At 38.0% G+C, this 15,477-nt stretch overlaps 1 long non-coding RNA gene across 2 annotated transcripts in view; it reads right to left on the bottom strand.

The window, feature by feature from the left end:
* The window catches only part of LOC133641134 (uncharacterized), a 185,490-nt gene extending 170,232 nt beyond the window's left edge, over positions 1–15,258 (bottom strand). Inside the window, exons 1-3 of one of the 2 annotated variants that reach the window (XR_009824258.1) lie at positions 14,673–15,258; positions 14,524–14,598; positions 7,289–10,432 (exon numbers count right to left, since the gene is read on the bottom strand). This is a non-coding gene — a long non-coding RNA (uncharacterized LOC133641134). The remainder of the gene's footprint in view (positions 1–7,288; positions 10,433–14,523; positions 14,599–14,672) is intronic. The other variant, XR_009824257.1, reaches the window with a different exon arrangement.
* Positions 15,259–15,477: the final 219 nt, after the last annotated feature.

Here is a 15,477-nt window from a genome sequence, read left to right as displayed (position 1 = left end):
CGTTTTGAGACATCTCCTACAACTACAGCACCAGAATTGTACTGCTGAAGCAAGTCCGTTTTTTGGCATTTTTACGACAGGGTCCCCCCTTACGACATTTTAGCAAAAAATGTTTTTCGTAAAAAATGCATTTTCGTACATTTTCTTACATTTACGGGTTTAGTCGGGACTCCTGATGACGTTTTGAGACATCTCCTACAACTACAGCACCAGAATTGTGCTGCTGAAGCAAGTCTGTTTTTTGAATTTTTTTTTGTAAAAAAAAAGTTTTCCCAAAAAAAGCATTTTATGCCATTTTTAGGTTTTGTAGGGACTCCTGATGACGTTTTGAGACATCTCCTACAACTACAGCACCAGAATTGTACTGCTGAAGCAAGTCGGTTTTTTGGCATTTTTACGACATTTTAGCAAAAAATGTTTTTCGTAAAAAATGCATTTTCTTACATTTTCTTACATTTACGGGTTTAGTCGGGACTCCTGATGACGTTTTGAGACATCTCCTACAACTACAGCACCAGAATTGTGCTGCTGAAGCCAGTCTGTTTTTTGAATTTTTTTTTGTAAAAAAAAAGTTTTCCCAAAAAAAGCATTTTATGCCATTTTTAGGTTTTGTAGGGACTCCTGATGACGTTTTAAGACATCTCCTACAACTACAGCACCAGAATTGTGCTGCTGAAGCAAGTCAGTTTTTTGGAATTTTTACGACAGGGTCCCCCCTTACGACATTTTAGCAAAAAATGTTTTTCTTAAAAAATGCATTTTCTTACATTTTCTTACATTTACGGGTTTAGTCGGGACTCCTGATGACATTTTGAGACATCTCCTACAACTACAGCACCAGAATTGTGCTGCTGAAGCAAGTCTGTTTTTTGAAATTTTTTTTGTAAAAAAAAAGTTTTCCCCAAAAAAGCATTTTATGCCATTTTTAGGTTTTGTAGGGACTCCTGATGATGTTTTGAGACATCTCCTACAACTACAGCACCAGAATTGTACTGCTGAAGCAAGTCCGTTTTTTGGCATTTTTACGACAGGGTCCCCCCTTACGACATTTTAGCAAAAAATGTTTTTCTTAAAAAATGCATTTTCTTACAGTTACGGGTTTAGTCGGGACTCCTGATGACGTTTTGAGACATCTCCTACAACTACAGCACCAGAATTGTGCTGCTGAAGCAAGTCTGTTTTTTGAAAAAAATTTTATAAAAAAAAAGTTTTCCCAAAAAAAGCATTTTATGCCATTTTTAGGTTTTGTAGGGACTCCTGATGACGTTTTGAGACATCTCCTACAACTACAGCACCAGAATTGTACTGCTGAAGCAAGTCGGTTTTTTGGCATTTTTACGACATTTTAGCAAAAAATGTTTTTCGTAAAAAATGCATTTTCTTACATTTTCTTACATTTACGGGTTTAGTCGGGACTCCTGATGACGTTTTGAGACATCTCCTACAACTACAGCACCAGAATTGTGCTGCTGAAGCAAGTCTGTTTTTTGAAATTTTTTTTGTAAAAAAAAAGTTTTCCCAAAAAAAGCATTTTATACCATTTTTAGGTTTTGTAGGGACTCCTGATGACGTTTTAAGACATCTCCTACAACTACAGCACCAGAATTGTGCTGCTGAAGCAAGTCAGTTTTTTGGAAAAAATTTTTGTAAAAAATTTTTTTTCCCAAAAAAAGCATTTTATGCCATTTTTAGGTTTTGTAGGGACTCCTGATGACGTTTTGAGACATCTCCTACAACTACAGCACCAGAATTGTACTGCTGAAGCAAGTCCGTTTTTTGGCATTTTTACGACAGGGTCCCCCCTTACGACATTTTAGCAAAAAATGTTTTTCATAAAAAATGCATTTTCTTACATTTTCTTACATTTACGGGTTTAGTCGGGACTCCTGATGACGTTTTGAGACATCTCCTACAACTACAGCACCAGAATTGTGCTGCTGAAGCAAGTCCGTTTTTTGGAATTTTTTTTTGTAAAAAATTTTTTTTCCCAAAAAAAGCATTTTATGCCATTTTTAGGTTTTGTAGGGACTCCTGATGACGTTTTGAGACATCTCCTACAACTACAGCACCAGAATTGTACTGCTGAAGCAAGTCCGTTTTTTGGCATTTTTACGACAGGGTCCCCCCTTACGACATTTTAGCAAAAAATGTTTTTCTTAAAAAATGCATTTTCTTACATTTTCGGGTTTAGTCGGGACTCCTGATGACGTTTTAAGACATCTCCTACAACTACAGCACCAGAATTGTGCTGCTGAAGCAAGTCCGTTTTTTGGAATTTTTTTTTGTAAAAAAAAAGTTTTCCCAAAAAAAGCCTTTTATGCCATTTTTAGGTTTTGTAGGGACTCCTGATGACGTTTTGAGACATCTCCTACAACTACAGCACCAGAATTGTACTGCTGAAGCAAGTCCGTTTTTTGGCATTTTTACGACAGGGTCTCCCCCCTTACGACATTTTAGCAAAAAATGTTTTTCTTAAAAAATGCATTTTCTTACATTTACGGGTTTAGTCGGGACTCCTGATGACCTTTTGAGACATCTCCTACAACTACAGCACCAGAATTGTGCTGCTGAAGCAAGTCTGTTTTTTAAAAAAAATTTTTTGTAAAAAAAAAGTTTTCCCAAAAAAAGCATTTTATGCCATTTTTAGGTTTTGTAGGGACTCCTGATGACGTTTTGAGACATCTCCTACAACTACAGCACCAGAATTGTGCTGCTGAAGCAAGTCAGTTTTTTGGAATTTTTACGACAGGGTCCCCCCTTACGACATTTTAGCAAAAAATGTTTTTCGTAAAAAATGTATTTTCTTACATTTTCTTACATTTACGGGTTTAGTCGGGACTCCTGATGACGTTTTGAGACATCTCCTACAACTACAGCACCAGAATTGTGCTGCTGAAGCAAGTCCGTTTTTTGGAATTTTTTTTTGTAAAAAAAAAGTTTTCCCAAAAAAAGCATTTTATGCCATTTTTAGGTTTTGTAGGGACTCCTGATGACGTTTTGAGACATCTCCTACAACTACAGCACCAGAATTGTACTGCTGAAGCAAGTCCGTTTTTTGGCATTTTTACGACAGGGTCCCCCCTTACGACATTTTAGCAAAAAATGTTTTTCGTAAAAAATGCATTTTCTTACATTTTCTTACATTTACGGGTTTAGTCGGGACTCCTGATGACGTTTTGAGACATCTCCTACAACTACAGCACCAGAATTGTGCTGCTGAAGCAAGTCTGTTTTTTGAATTTTTTTTTGTAAAAAAAAAGTTTGCCCAAAAAAAGCATTTTATGCCATTTTTAGGTTTTGTAGGGACTCCTGATGACGTTTTGAGACATCTCCTACAACTACAGCACCAGAATTGTGCTGCTGAAGCAAGTCCGTTTTTTGGAAAAAAATTTTGTAAAAAAAAAGTTTTCCCAAAAAAAGCATTTTATGCCATTTTTAGGTTTAGTCGGGACTCCTGATGACGTTTTGAGACATCTCCTACAACTACAGCACCAGAATTGTACTGCTGAAGCAAGTCGTTTTTTTGGCATTTTTACGACAGGGTCCCCCCTTACGACATTTTAGCAAAAAATGTTTTTCTTAAAAAATGCATTTTCTTACATTTTCTTACATTTCCGGGTTTAGTCGGGACTCCTGATGACGTTTTGAGACATCTCCTACAACTACAGCACCAGAATTGTGCTGCTGAAGCAAGTACGTTTTTTGGCTTTTTTTTTTTGTAAAAAAAAAGTTTTCCCAAAAAAAGCATTTTATGCCATTTTTAGGTTTTGTAGGGACTCCTGATGACGTTTTGAGACATCTCCTACAACTACAGCACCAGAATTGTACTGCTGAAGCAAGTCCGTTTTTTGGCATTTTTACGACAGGGTCCCCCCTTACGACATTTTAGCAAAAAATGTTTTTCGTAAAAAATGCATTTTCTTACCTTTTCTTACATTTACGGGTTTAGTCGGGACTCCTGATGACGTTTTGAGACATCTCCTACAACTACAGCACCAGAATTGTGCTGCTGAAGCAAGTCTGTTTTTTGAATTTTTTTTTGTAAAAAAAAAGTTTTCCCAAAAAAAGCATTTTGTGCCATTTTTAGGTTTTGTAGGGACTCCGGATGACGTTTTGAGACATCTCCTACAACTACAGCACCAGAATTGTGCTGCTGAAGCAAGTCCGTTTTTTGGAATTTTTACGACAGGGTCCCCCCTTACGACATTTTAGCAAAAAATGTTTTTCGTAAAAAATGCATTTTCTTACATTTTCTTACATTTACAGGTTTAGTCGGGACTCCTGATGACGTTTTGAGACATCTCCTACAACTACAGCACCAGAATTGTGCTGCTGAAGCATGTCCGTTTTTTGGAATTTTTTTTTGTAAAAAAAAAGTTTTCCCAAAAAAAGCATTTTATGCCATTTTTAGGTTTTGTAGGGACTCCTGATGACGTTTTGAGACATCTCCTACAACTACAGCACCAGAATTGTGCTGCTGAAGCAAGTCAGTTTTTTGGAATTTTTACGACAGGGTCCCCCCTTACGACATTTTAGCAAAAAATGTTTTTCGTAAAAAATGCATTTTCTTACATTTTCTTACATTTACGGGTTTAGTCGGGACTCCTGATGACGTTTTGAGACATCTCCTACAACTACAGCAGCAGAATTGTGCTGCTGAAGCAAGTCCGTTTTTTTGAATTTTTTTTACGACATTTTGCAAAATATTTTTTTCCCGTAAAATATGCATTTTCTTCTAATTTCTTCCATTTTCGGGTTTAGTCGGGACTCCTGATGACGTTTTGAGACATCTCCTACAACTACAGCACCAGAATTGTGCTGCTGAAGCAAGTCCGTTTTTTGGAATTTTTACGACAGGGTCCCCTCTTACGACATTTTAGCAAAAAAAATTTTTCTTCAAAAATGCATTTTCTTACATTTTCTTACATTTACGGGTTTAGTCGGGACTCCTGATGACGTTTTGAGACATCTCCTACAACTACAGCACCAGAATTGTGCTGCTGAAGCAAGTCTGTTTTTTGAATTTTTTTTTATAAAAAAAAAGTTTTCCCAAAAAAAGCATTTTATGCCATTTTTAGGTTTTGTAGGGACTCCTGATGACGTTTTGAGACATCTCCTACAACTACAGCACCAGAATTGTACTGCTGAAGCAAGTCGGTTTTTTGGCATTTTTACGACAGGGTCCCCCCTTACGACATTTTAGCAAAAAATGTTTTTCGTAAAAAATGCATTTTCTTACATTTACGGGTTTAGTCGGGACTCCTGATGACGTTTTGAAACATCTCCTACAACTACAGCACCAGAATTGTGCTGCTGAAGCAAGTCGGTTTTTTGGCATTTTTACGACAGGGTCCCCCCTTACGACATTTTAGCAAAAAATGTTTTTCGTAAAAAACGCATTTTCTTACATTTTCTTACATTTACGGGTTTAGTCGGGACTCCTGATGACGTTTTGAGACATCTCCTACAACTACAGCACCAGAATTGTGCTGCTGAAGCAAGTCTGTTTTTTGAATTTTTTTTTGTAAAATAAAAGTTTGCCCAAAAAAAGCATTTTATGCCATTTTTAGGTTTTGTAGGGACTCCTGATGACGTTTTGAGACATCTCCTACAACTACAGCACCAGAATTGTACTGCTGAAGCAAGTCCGTTTTTTGGCATTTTTACGACAGGGTCCCCCCTTACGACATTTTAGTAAAAAATGTTTTTCGTAAAAAATGCATTTTCTTACATTTTCTTACATTTACGGGTTTAGTCGGGACTCCTGATGACGTTTTGAGACATCTCCTACAACTACAGCACCAGAATTGTGCTGCTGAAGCAAGTCTGTTTTTTGAATTTTTTTTTGTAAAAAAAAAGTTTTCCCAAAAAAAGCATTTTATGCCATTTTTAGGTTTTGTAGGGACTCCTGATGACGTTTTGAGACATCTCCTACAACTACAGCACCAGAATTGTACTGCTGAAGCAAGTCAGTTTTTTGGAATTTTTACGACAGGGTCCCCCCTTACGACATTTTAGCAAAAAATGTTTTTCGTAAAAAATGCATTTTCTTACATTTTCTTACATTTACGGGTTTAGTCGGGACTCCTGATGACGTTTTGAGACATCTCCTACAACTACAGCACCAGAATTGTGCCGCTGAAGCAAGTCCGTTTTTTGGAATTTTTACGACAGGGTCCCCCCTTACGACATTTTAGCAAAAAATGTTTTTCGTAAAAAATGCATTTTCTTACATTTACGGGTTTAGTCGGGACTCCTGATGAGGTTTTGAGACATCTCCTACAACTACAGCACGTCTGTTTTTTGAATTTTTTTTTGTAAAAAAAAAGTTTTCCCAAAAAAAGCATTTCATGCCATTTTTAGGTTTTGTAGGGACTCCTGATGACGTTTTGAGACATCTCCTACAACTATAGCACCAGAATTGTACTGCTGAAGCAAGTCCGTTTTTTGGCATTTTTACGACAGGGTCCCCCCTTTACGACATTTTAGCAAAAAATGTTTTTCGTAAAAAATGCATTTTCTTACATTTTCTTACATTTACGGGTTTAGTCGGGACTCCTGATGACGTTTTGAGACATCTCCTACAACTACAGCACCAGAATTGTGCTGCTGAAGCAAGTCCGTTTTTTTGAATTTTTTTTACGACATTTTGCAAAATATTTTTTTTACGTAAAATATGCATTTTCTTCTAATTTCTTCCATTTTCGGGTTTAGTCGGGACTCCTGATGACGTTTTGAGACATCTCCTACAACTACAGCACCAGAATTGTGCTGCTGAAGCAAGTCCGTTTTTTGGAATTTTTACGACAGGGTCCCCCCTTACGACATTTTAGCAAAAAATGTTTTTCTTAAAAAATGCATTTTCTTACATTTACGGGTTTAGTCGGGACTCCTGATGACGTTTTGAGACATCTCCTACAACTACAGCACCAGAATTGTGCTGCTGAAGCAAGTCCGTTTTTCACGGGACACATTTCCGGTGTGGTTGTTTCCGGATGAGGAGATGCTGCTCCATTATTGATTTGATTTGATTTCGTGTAGACCGCAATATGACTCAAGTAAACAACACCAACATTGTATATGCTCCCTTGAAAATATAGAACATTACACACGGCGCTCAAAAATCTATCAAAATGTTTTAGTAGGACTTTGGTCAGCTATGAAACTGCACCGCTTGATGGATTGTACTGTGCTTCAACATAGGAGTATTATTATGGTGTGTGTATAAGGTAAGACATATTTTCTGGTGTTTTGTTTCGCAATATTATGCAAAAGAAACTTTTCTTACCTTCTGGTACCTGAAAATTTGTGCAGGTCCGCCTTTGTAGTCCGTGCCGACACCGTAGTCGATAAGCTTCTTCTTTTTCTCCACCTTCTTGTTATGGGACATCCATCCTCTGCTGTTGCCATTTCTAATAAAAAGCAGTGTAAAGTTATTACTTATTTCAGTCAGTAAACTCGCCATGAAAGCCCTAAAACATACCGGTGTAGTGAGTTACCATTATTCACCCAAGGAACTTTAGTTACTAGAGTTCTGGTCGGACGGTTTTTCACGGGACACATTTCTGGTGTTGTTGTTTCTGGATGAGGAGATGCTGCTCCGTTATTGATTGAAGTAAAGTCTGAATGTCATTAAAACAGTTAGCTCCATCTTTTGACACTTCACAACAAAGATGACGGGGAGAAGACGCTGCCGAAGGTGAGCCACGTAAATAAGACCGCCCACAAAACGGCGCACCCGGAAGCGGCTTGAAGATGATGTGTAAAACATCATCTATGCAACATTTTGAGCAAAGAACCACCATTACATGTTATGTAGACCCCAAGGAAGTCTTTTACATTTAGAAAAAAATATATATATTATGACTCCTTTAATGCGCCTTATAATCCGGTGCGCCTTATATATGAAAAAAAGATCAAAAATAGACCATTCATCGGCAGTGCTCCTTATAATCCGGTGTGCCCTCTAGTCCGGAAAATACGGTAATGCTTTATATCAATATTTGTGAGGATGTTTACCAATTTATCTAGGCCAGAGGTGTCAAACTCATTTTAGATCGGGGGCCACATTGAGAAAAATCTACTCCCAAGTGGGCCGGACTGGTAAAATCACGGCACGATAACTTAAAAATAAAGACAACTTCAGATTGTTTTCTTTGTTTAAAAATAGAATTTCTCAAAAATAAACAAATCATGTTGTTTTTTTACACTTACATGTTGCAGTTAATAGTGTTCTACCTTTAATTGTCGTTATTTATACTTTCTGAATAAATGACGTGATAATGTTCATCAGTCAACTCATTGGTGTTCATTTTCAATCTAACAAGATAAAAAAAAAAAAATCAAAATCAAATTACAGGATGTTATTTATGTAGTTTGCTAATTTTCTTCGACTGTTGCACTAACATCATGTGTTTTATTTTTTTTGTACATACTGTATGTAGCATCATCTACAAAGATACAAAGAATTGCCATTGCCACATCTAGTGGACACATTTAAAACAGCAGTTTCTTTCATAGAAAAATTTCAGCTCATTTGTATACTTAGCAAATTCATCCGGATAGAACCTGTTCACGGGCCTGATCCGTTTCATCTCAGCGATCGTATTTGTCACGTTTCATGTGTCAGGTAAAGCGCAATGAATGACTCCACTTCCTAGTGTAAGAGTGAGCTTTTATAAGTGTGCCATGACAGCAGACTCTCTAATCGGTGATTAAAACAGCTGAAAAAAAATCAAGTCTTCCAGAGATGGGCACAGTCTACACTACCTGCTGTCTGAGGCGAGTGCACAGCATCCTGCGTGACCAACAACACCCTGCTCCTCACCTGCGGCCCTCAGGTAGAAGGAACAGGTCTATACGTGCCAGGACAACTTGCCAACAGCTCGTCTGCATCCTCAGGCAGTGACCCTCTCTCACATCCCACCCATGAACTGCAACGTCTAATTATCACTTCTATTGATCTGCCCTTTATACTGTACACTGCATCCGGAAAGTATTCACAGCGCTTCATTTTTTGCCACATTTTGCTATGTTACAGCCTTATTCTAAAATGGTATCAATTCATTTTCGTCCTCAAAACTCTGCGTTTCTGGGTGTTGTTGATAAATGCAACAACACCCAGAAACGCCGCTGGCTTCGCTCGGCCTGAGCTCATCTAAGATGGACTGATTGGTTGGAATCTGCGCTTTTGCATGATATACTAGTTACTACGGTAATCTTCTCAGAAAGCACGTAGTTTCAAAGTTGTATTTGTGTTGGTACTGCATCAAAAAGCGACATCAGCGTGTAAAGGATATCACCACATGGACTCAGGAACACTTCAGAAAACCACTGTCAGTAACTACAGTTGGTCGCTACATCTGTAAGTGCAAGTTAAAACTCTACAATGCAAAGCGAATGCCATTTATCAACAACACCCAGAAACGCCGCCGGCTTCGCTCGGCCCGAGCTCATCTAAGATGTACTGATGCAAACTGGAAAAGTGTTCTGTGGTCTGACAAGTCCACATTTCAAATTGTTTTTGGAAACTGTGGACGTCGTGTCCTCCGGTCCAAAGAGGAAAAGAACCATCCGGATTGTTCTAGGCGCAAAGTTGAAAACCCAGCGTCTGTAATTGTATGGAAAACTTGTTTTGTTTTGTTTTTAATGTATGTTTTTATTGTTTTGTTTTTTAATGTATTATATTCTGTTTTTATATGTTTAAATGGATCTTAAGGTCTGCAATAAAGATTGATGATATGGGGGTGTATTAGTGGGTAACTTACACGTTTGTGAAGGCACCATTAATGCTGAAAGGTACATACAGGTTTTGGAGCAACAAAAGTTGCCATCCAAGCGACGTCTTTTTCATGGCCGCCCCTGCTTATTTCAGTAAGATATCGCCGAGCCACATTCTGCACGTGTTACAACAGCGTGGCTTCGTAGTAAAAGAGTGCGGGTACTAGACTGGCCTGCCTGTAGTACGAACTGTGCTCTGTAAATAAACTCGCCTTGCCGACCGTTTTCTGTCGTGGACAACGACAATTTCAATAAACTACAAGTTAAAAAAAAGGCATGAACATTTCCCTCTTTTGGGTATTGAAAAAATGTATCGAACGGCGCCGCTCAAGTACCGATCCATACCAGACTGTGAATTTTGTGCATCGTTCGTGGCACCCTTTGTGTTTACGCGTTTCATGGGTCAGGATTGCACCACCTAACGCATTTTTGATACATGGTTACTATGCAGTGTGTGTGTTATTCACTATGACAATGACAATAAATGCATTGAACTGAATAAAAATCATGTTAGAGTAAATGAATACTTCTCTGATTTGAGGGCGAAGGCTTTTTCATGTGTCCTGCGATGAACTGGCGGCCAGTCTAGGGTGTAGGCCGGGGGTCAGCAACCCGCGTCTCTTTAGCACCGCCCTCGTGGCTCCCTGGACCTCTTTCAGAGATGTGTGAATATGGAAAAAGATGAAGAACATTTTTATTTCAATATATTTTCTGTAGGAGAACAAACATGACACAAACCTTCCTAATTGTTAGAAGTCCCACTGTTTATGTTAAACATGCTTCACTGATGAGAGGATTTAGCAAGCACTGTTTTGTCCTACTAATTTCAGCGATCCTTGAACTCATTGTTGTTTGTTTACATGTACAACTTTCTCCGACGCTGCCACAGAAAGACGTGTTTTATGCCACTTCTTCTTTGTCTCATTTTGTCCACCAAACGTTCTACGCTGTGCGCGAATGCACAAAAGGTGAGCTTTGTTGATGTTATTGACTTGTTGGAGTGCTAATCAGGCATATTTGGTCAGAGCATGACTGCAAGCTAATCAATGCTAACATGCTATTTAAGCTAGCTGTATGTACATATTGCATCATTATGACTCGTTTGTAGGAATATTTGAGCTCATTTAATTTCCTTTACTTATGTCCTCTGTGCATTTCATTTATATTTGCATGTCTCATGACACATTATCTGTACGTAATATTGGCTGCATTTCTGATAGTTGTTTGTGCGCCATGTTGTTCCAGACCACAGCAAACGTTACCCAGCTTGTAAAGATTGTAATAAATCCATTAGAAGAAGACAGCCTGCCTTTTCCTTTAACTTGGACACACACATTTATACCTTTGACCCTTATGAGCCAGTCATTTCCAGAAGTTATCTCATCATGTGAGAAGCCTCCATTTAAATAACATATTATTATTTGATCTTAATAGATTAAAAATGAACACCAATGAGTTGACTGATGAACATTATCACATCATTTAATCAGAAAGTATACATATCGACAAATAAAGGTAGAATACTATTAACCGCAACATGTAAGTGTAAAAAAAAAAAAAAAAAACATTATGATTTGTACATTTTCAGAATGTGCTTGCTCTATTTTTAACAAAGAAAAAAACTAACAATCTGAAGTTGTCTTTATTTTTAAGTTATCGTGCCTTGATTTTACCAGTCCGGCCCACTTGGGAGTAGATTTTTGTCCATGTGGCCCCCGATCTAAAATGAGTTTGACACCTCTACATTAGAACTTACGAATAATGGATTGGTAGGTTCATCGTAGCCAGCCTTGTGTATTATTCTAATGACCCTTTTTTCAAGTTGAATTATTGAGCCTGTGTTTGTTCTATAAACATTTCCCCAAAGTTCAACACAGTATGTTAGATATGGAAAAATAAAAGAATAATATAACTACAGCTGCAGCTATCGAATATTTTAGTAATCGAGTATTCTATCGAATATCCCGATCGATTAATCGAATAAATCATAATTTTGTTTAATTATACACGTTAAGATGTGCCCTCAATTATTGTGGTTGGCCTAATCGTCTTATTTCCTAAACGCCTGTTTTCATTATTGAAGGCTGACACGCACAGCTAAAAATGTGTATGTGCTAATAAAAACAGGTGCGCTCACAGCCCTATGTGCTGTGTGGTGTGACCGCATAAACAAAGTTCTTGTCTCTCGTGCGTTTTTGATGATTATCATACGGTGCCGTTTAAACGTTTTCTAAACTCGAGCGTACTTAAAAGAGCGGTGTCGTGCAGTGCAAGGGGGGGATGATCTGTGACGTAAACACGCTGTGCAACACCTAAACAGTCTGTGCGAAACGTGAGCTTTGACTACTGTTTAGTGAACCAGTAAAAAAAAAAATGTACGACACCTCGAGGCAGCAACAATTCCTCGAATGTATTTTGTAATCGAATTACTCAAGGAATCATGTGCAGATATTTCTTATTCAGCATGTGTCTTACTTTATATAAAGAATAGCAATGGATTTGGATGTTTTTAGAATAGAATAGAATAGAATAGAAAGTACTTTATTGATCCCTCGGGGAAATTCAGCACCACAGTTCGCTCACAATAAAAATAAACACTAAGGTATTTTTTACATGTGAATAATATAAATACAGTCTATTATACAGCATTATTCACTTGTGAATAATATAAATACAGTCTATTATACACAGTGTTGGGTTAGTTACTGAAAACCAGTAACTAGTTACAGTTACTAGTTACTTTATTTCAAAAGCAACTCAGTTACTAACTCAGTTACTTACACCAAAAAGTAATGCGTTATTGTGAAAAGTAACTATTTAGTTACTTGTTTTTTTCTTCTTCTTTTTTTAAAGCTACCATTAATGCCCTTTAAGCCTTCATTTAAGTACTGTTATTGCACTGGAGAATAATACAATCTGTTGATCAGCGCTAGGAATTTTCAAAATGGGGTCCCAGGGACCCCATCAAGTCATAAAAATGGGGTCCTACAGTAAATTTTTGGGGTCCCACTTTTTGGTAAGCGTTTTGACAACAAAAAAGATAAACGTATGCATTATCCTGTTATATCTCACATTATATATTGTGTTTTGGAAAAAGGTTGTCATAAACGTTACTTAATTCATTAAAAAAAATAATAAAGAAAGAAAACAAATTTGTATACATATGTAAATGTATTCAGTTATAAACATTCATTCACTTTCTTCTTTCCTTCATGGATCTAAACTTTACCGCTGCTGGTAGTTTTTTCTATGTTTTTATTGAATAAGTTGTAGGTGTATTTATTTCAGTATAAAAGTGTAAAAAGTGTTTTGCTTGGGTCATGAAATTATGATAATGGTGTGCCAGGGCATACAAACATTTTATATTTAACGCTTAAATCTCTGGAGTCTACATCAACTTCAGATCTATCCCTCATTTCAAAATGTTTTAGTTATGTTGTTTTTTTGTCTGTTTGTTTTCCGCCTTTTTTGTCAAACAAAACTATGTTTTTAATGGCAAACACACAAAATATGCAAAATCTTCCACCAAAAATATTTTTCAAAGTGGAATATTTGATGTGAAGTAATGGGAACCTTGGATAGGTCAATAATTCATAATAAGATTGATTTTGATTCAATATTATGTTTTGAGCAATGACAGTTTGAAATAAATTGATTAATGTGGACCCCGATTTAAACAAGTTGAAAAACTTATTCGGGTGTTACCATTTAGTGGTCAATTGTACGGAATATGTACTGTACTGTGCAATCTATTAATAAAAGTCTCAATCAATCAATCCACTCCCTCGCTCTCTCTGTCCCTCCCTCACGAATGCTGCTGCGTGTGCACAATTAGTTTTGTTTTTAACCCCATCTTAACCCTGAACGTACATTGAAAATATACGCAACCCTGCCGGACATTTGAGGCATTTAAGAAACTCCGCCCGGACAGCCCCGCAAAAGAAGACACATGGTCAGTCTAGAATATCTCCATGTTAAGAAACTCGGCTTCAGCTCCACCATGATGTCTTGTAAGTAAACACAGACACGCCCCCCCCCCCCAACCCCTCTCCACACCCACACACACACACACACACACACACACACACACACACACACACACACACACAAACACACACACACACACACACACAGCGCCTCTTCTCTTGTCCCCGTTGTGACACAGGAAGAATTAAGTTAAGTTAAAGTTAAAGTACCAATGATTGTCACACACACACACTAGGCGTGGTGAAATTTGTCCTCTTTATTTGACCCATCCCCTTGGGGAGCAGTGGGCAGCAGCGGCGCCGCGCCCGGGAATCATTCAGAAGGACGACACTGCAACTCTCCAATAAAACACACTCAGATCTTCTGTTTTTAGCCGATACTACATAAGAAATGACATAAAATAACGCAGTAACGCATCATGTAGTAACGGTAACTGAGTTACTGAATATAAAAAATAACGCGTTAGACTACTAGTTACTTTGTAACGCGTTAGTCCCAACACTGATTATACAGCATTATTCACATGTCAATAACATAAATACAGTCTATTATACAGCATAATTCACATTTGATTAATATAAATACATTTAAGCACAGTTAAGTATTGTTTTCCCTTTAACATCACAAATGAGTTTGACATTTGAAGTTAATTGCTGACATGAATGGACTTTTCCAGCATATTATGTGTGTATGACTTTCACCTGTGTAATAGAATGACTTCATGCAACTTTTCTCGGAGGACAATTGAACACTCACCTACCGAAAATGCAAACTTCGTCGCTGCTCGGTGACCTTTGTCTAGCGGCAGAATGTCTCTCTCGTCGTGTTGATCTAAATGAGAAGGAATGAATGACATTGGAACAAATAACAGCGCTGACATGATAGGAGGCGTGTTAGTTAGCAACCTGTTGTATTCTGATGACGTGCTAGCGTCACTTCCGCTGGGACGAGACCGGAGCGGTTAAAAAACGTGACTTTCATTTATAATAATTGAATGGTGTGTGTTCAAATAACCCTCCTCGGCCTTATAATTGTTACAAGTCGCGCTGTTGACATCTTTTCTTGGGAAATGGAGTCGACTCCAGGGGGTCTTTCCGCGGGCTCTGCCATTTTGAAATATGACGTCACGACGCGACGTCATCACCACCCGGAAGTGTGGATCTTCTTCTTCTTTTGTTTTTATAGCAGGTTGGCAAGCAACCTTCTGGTGTGCATTACCGCCACCTACTGACATGGAGTGTGGACCACTTCTAGAGATCACCTTAGCACAGACCTGGGCAAATGAACGTCCGGGGGCCACATGCGGCCCCTTAAGCTTTTCAATCTGAATAATATGAATAACATCATTAAAAGTTCAGTTAAAGTGCCAATGATTGTCACACACACACACACTAGGTGTGGCGAAATTATTCTCTGCATTTGAACCATCACCCTTGATCACCCCCAGGGAGGTGAGGGGAGCAGTGAGCAGCAGCGGTGGCCGCGCCCGGGAATCATTTTGGTGATTCAACCCCCAATTCCAACCCTTGATGCTGAGTGCCAAGCAGGGAGGTAATGGCTCCCATTTTTATATAATAAAATACATGAATAAATCTTATTCATACACTCTTAGTCATCCACTCTTATTCATACACTCTTATTCATACACTCTTATTCATCCACTCTTAGTCATCCACTCTTATTCATATACTCTTAGTCATCCACTCTTAT

The sequence above is a fragment of the Entelurus aequoreus genome, linkage group LG23 (assembly GCF_033978785.1).
Source record: "Entelurus aequoreus isolate RoL-2023_Sb linkage group LG23, RoL_Eaeq_v1.1, whole genome shotgun sequence".
Taxonomy (NCBI): Eukaryota; Metazoa; Chordata; class Actinopteri; order Syngnathiformes; family Syngnathidae; genus Entelurus; species Entelurus aequoreus.
The sequence above is the reverse complement of the archived record's forward strand: the minus strand, read 5'-3'. Positions and strand labels throughout refer to the sequence as shown.